At 42.3% G+C, this 5,000-nt stretch overlaps 1 protein-coding gene across 1 annotated transcript in view; it reads right to left on the bottom strand.

Annotated features, from left to right (window-relative positions):
- LOC143277848 (calexcitin-2-like) overlaps positions 1-5,000 on the bottom strand; it is a 42,669-nt gene that overhangs the window by 30,300 nt on the left and 7,369 nt on the right. The window lies entirely within an intron of this gene.

Below are 5,000 nucleotides of genomic sequence, written 5' to 3'. Positions count from 1 at the left end.
GCTGCCGCTCGTGACAGTCTACACTCAGGCCCGAACAGAAGGGTCGTCGGCGTTTTCCCCCCATGTATCTAATTACAGCCGTACTCTTTAACTACAGCCCTCGCCACGCGACACAGTCTACACTCAAGCCACGTGGTTTCTTCTACTTTTCTTCTTATCATTTTTATCATCATCATTTATTATTATTTTTTTAAAATATTTTTATTATTATTTGTTTGTGGGGTTTTTGTTTGTTTGTTTGTTCTCTAACAACGACAGCGATCTATGTCTGAACTAGACTTTTTTTTTTCTTTTTTCTTTCTTCTCTCTTTTTTTTCCTTGTTTCTTTGTTGTTCTTTTTTTTTCTTCTTTTTCTTTTCTTTCTTCCCTTATCTCCTTGTGTGTGTGTGTGTGTGTGTGTGTGTGTGTGTGTGTGTGTGTGTGTGTGTTTTCTTTTTTCCTTCTTTTTTATCTCCCTTTCGTCATCATTGTCTTAACCATCATCATTTTTTTCTTCAGAGAAACAGAGAGAGAGGGTGGCACAGACACACACACACACACACACACACACACACACACACACACACACACACACACACACACACACACACACAGAGAGTATTCATGAGGAGGGGGAGTGGAGGCAATACAATAATAACTACAAGGATTAAAGCAATACCAAGAAGATAAAGGAGAAGGAGAGAGAGATCTGGTTAGTGACAAACCAAATTTACGTATTAATAAACAGAAACACGACATGTCGTTTAATTGACGCTTAAGTTGTACTGCCATAGAGACACCATGATGCTTTTTAAATGAACACACACACACACACACACACACACACACACACACACACACACTGTCAGGATAAGAGACAGAAGGAGAGAGAGAGAGAGAGAACAGAGACAGAGACAAAGACAGAGACATACAAAGACAGAGACACACAGAGAGAGGGAGAGAGTGAGACAGACAGACAGACAGACAGAGGGGGGTGGGGGTGGGGGGCAAAGAAAACAAATGCGAATCTTTTATTTTCAAGACCGTACCCTCCCATAAACGAGCTGCGTGAGAGTACGAGCCTTATGACAGCCATAACAAACATGTTTTGCATGAGAGTATCAGTGATTACGTCAAGCGACTTTGAAGTCTGAAAGACGGTATTGTTAATAAGTGATTCTGGTTACTCTAGATATAAATGCATAAATGCATAAACGGAAATTAACAGATTCCAAACATCACTTTCACTGACAAGTAGACAGAGAGACAGAGATATGTGATGAGAAAGAGAGAGAGAGAGAGAGAGAGAGAGAGAGAGAGAGAGAGAGAGAGCAAGAGAGAGAGGGGGGGAGGTACTCAAAGACTCAAAAACTTATTCAATGGGTAAATATTTTAGATTTCTAGTGTTCCAATTTGTCCCTGTGGCAACAACCATAACAACAACAGCAAAAAAAACCAACGACAACAACAACAACAATGATAATAATAATGATAACAATGATAATAATAGAGAAGAGAAGAATACCTGAACCATTCAGTCACAACAGCACAATAGATCGGAAAGTATCTCTGTCTCTCTCTCTCTCTGTCTCTGTCTCTGTCTCTCTCTCTCTCTCTCTCTCTCTCTCTATATATATATATATATATATATATATGAAGCGCGTGCTCAGGCAATGAATACAAGTGATATAATCCACCTTATCGCAGGAAAAGACGGAATAATACGCCACTTGGTTCAATCACATAACCAGCCTGTCGGGGCCACGCCACCCCTTCTACAGACAGCCAGGACTTAAATGATGAATGATTTGGATACTTACATAACGCCTATCCTCGGTCGGAGGCCAAGCTTTTAACTCACTCAGTACGGCCAGTCCTCTCTTTACACAGACCCCTCGGATGTCCAGTGGGTGTCTGAATGACCCAACCTTTAGCTTCCGTCGTCAGAATTGTGGTGTCTTTGTCAACATTCACCTCTTCAGTATAAAAGCCTTCGCTTGCAATATTTTGATGATGGTAACTGGGGTGAAACGCTGTTAACGTCGTCTCTTTCGCCGTTCGTATGGAAAGAGTTAAGCGCTTGACAAACTCAGGGTCATTTGCACAACAGGCTGTCTACCTGTTGGGTAGAGCCGACTTACAGCTGCCATTGGACGCTCATCGTTCGTTTCCAGTGTCATTCAATCAGATTTCAAGCACGCAAACACACACACTCAGACAGACATGTAACATGTTATGTGTATGACCGTTCTGTTTATTTACCCCGCCAAGCAGGCAGCCATACTCTGTTTCCGAGGGTGTCCATGCTGGGTATGTTCTTATTCCGTAACCCACCGAACGCTGGCATGGATTAAAGGATCTTCAACGTGCGTATTTGATCTTCTGCGTGCGTAGTATACACACGAAGGGGGTTCAGGTACTAAGTAAGTCTGCACATATGTTAACCTGGGAGATCGTAAAAATCTCCACCCTTTACCCACCAGGCGCCGTTACCCAGATTCGAACTCGGAACCCTCAGATTGAAAATCCAACGCTTTAACCACTCGGCTATAGTCACCCCTCTTCAGACAGCCAGGAGTTCACCCCTCTACAGACAGCCAGGACTTCAGGTCTCTACAGACAGCCAGGACTTGACTTCACCCCTATACAGACAGCCAGGAGTTACCCTTCTACAGACAGCCAGGACTTCACCCCTCTACAGACAGCCAGGACTTCACCCCTCTACAGACAGCCAGGACTTCACCCCTATACAGACAGCCAGGACGCCACCCCTCTATAGACAGCCAGGACTTCACCCCCGTATAGACAGCCAGTGTCAGTGTCAGTTTTTCAGAGTTTGAGATTGACGACCCTAAAAGGTTGTTAAGTGCTGTCAAGTTGCTGACATGTTCTTATGGCGTTCTGAAAACCGTGGAACGCCATACGAACAGCCTGAACATCACCCGTCTTCAGACAGCCAGAATGCACCCTTGGAGCGCAAGAAAGGACCTCTTAACCCAGACAGACACCCCAGTTGTATTTGCATTTCTTTTTAGCACATCGGATTTCTGTGTAAAGTTCAGGCTGCTCTCCCCAGGGAGAGCGCGTCGCTACACTACAGCGCCACCCATTTTTTTGTATTTTTTTTCCTGCGTGCAGTTTTATTTGTTTTTCCTATCGAAGTGGATTTTTCAACAGAATTTTGCCGGGAACAACCCTTTTGTTGCCATGGGTTCTTTTACGTGCGCTAAGTGCATGCTGCACACGGGACCTCGGTTTATCGTCTCATCCGAATGACTAGCGTCCAGACCACCACTCAATGTCTAGTGGAGGGGGGGGGGGGGAAATATCGGCGGCTGAGCCTTGATTCGAACCAGGCGCGCTCAGATTCTCTCGCTTCCTAGGCGGACGCGTTACCTCTAGGCCGTCACTCCACTTGGCTTGACCCCCTCAACCAACCAAACCTTCACAACACTAAGGGCCCAGCACTTAACAAACCACTTGTTAACAACACTAAACAACACTTATCAACCTTTAGGGCGTAAACCTGCTGACGGGTCGTCAGTCTAGACACTCTACGGTAATCGAAAACTGACATCGCAGATGTTTCACGGAAGTTTACTAGGTAACTTAGTTACGTACGCACTGGATAGCTTCGTGCAGAACTTCCTACTGTTATGAGTGTCATAATTACTGTACTGCGCCTCTCAGTGCGGACATTATATATCGGTCGCGGGGGGTATTTTACTGTTCGTGTCAGTTATTCATTTAACTTCCAGAGCGACTGTGATAATCAAGTTGTCAAGGAAAAACACAAGGAGTTTCAGTTTCAGTTTCTCAAGGTGGCGTCCCTGCAGTCGGACAAATCCATAATTATATATATGCTACACCACATCTGCCAGCTTTATTTATTTATTTATTCATTATTATTATTTTATTATTATTATCATTACTGCTACCTTTTTTATATATCATAATCATAATTATTAATTATTTATTTATTTATTTATTTATGTAAGCTTATCTATTATTTATTCACCTTTTTTTTTTCTTTTTTTTTTCCTCAAGGCCTGACTAAGCGCGTTGGGTTACGCTGCTGGTCAGGCATCTGCTTGGCAGATGTGGTGTAGCGTATATGGATTTGTCCGAACGCAGTGACGCCTCCTTGAGCTACTGAAACTGAAAACTGCCAGGCAGTTGCCCGACCAACATTTGTCATTACCCAACGCGCTTTGTCAGGCCTTGAGTGCATGCATATATGTATATACTTGTGAACCTGCAGGCGAATATGTACATCGAGTTCCCGCGCGGAGAAGATGACGTGGAAAACAAATATATATATATATATATATATTTCTCTCTTTCTGTCTATCTATCTATCTGTCTGTCTGCCTGTCTCTTTTTTGAGACACCAACAATTATCCATAACAAATAAAACATTTCAGGAATAAAACAAAAAAACAAAAACAATGGAGAACGTTGGTGATGCGCTCAGCGGTGTGTGTGTTCGTTCGTCTTCAGTTTAACGTCTTTCCACTTGAAGTGATATTAGACGGAAAAAAAAAAAAAAAAAAAAAAAAAAAAACACGTGAGGGTAGGGGTTGTGGGAGAAGGGTGGGGGTAAAAGTGTGTGTATGTGTGGAGGGTGAATAGGGAGAGACAACGATAGGAAAAAATGGAAACGTTATAAACGCCAACATCAAACAACTATAACAAATGTCCTATTGGACTACGCAGCAAACCTTCTGCAACAGCAAATGACATATTGGAATTGTTAATAACACATTCAAAAGAACTTTTGGTGAAGTCTGGTAAAAAAAAAACATTTTAGATTCTGACATTCGAATATTATATGGTTGCTAGATATATGTTCTCCACATATGCACTTAACATCTTTGCTGAACTTAGTTATAAAAGCGTTCAGTTTTATCCTGTTTGATAATGTATGGATCTGCCTTAATCTTATTGAATTACTGTATGTATTTGACTGATTGATAGTTCCCGGTTGTTGAACATTAATTACACTACGGTTTAAAGTTTTG

The sequence above is a fragment of the Babylonia areolata genome, chromosome 35 (assembly GCF_041734735.1).
Source record: "Babylonia areolata isolate BAREFJ2019XMU chromosome 35, ASM4173473v1, whole genome shotgun sequence".
Classification (NCBI taxonomy): domain Eukaryota; kingdom Metazoa; phylum Mollusca; class Gastropoda; order Neogastropoda; family Buccinidae; genus Babylonia; species Babylonia areolata.
This window is presented reverse-complemented; position numbering and strand designations above follow the sequence as displayed.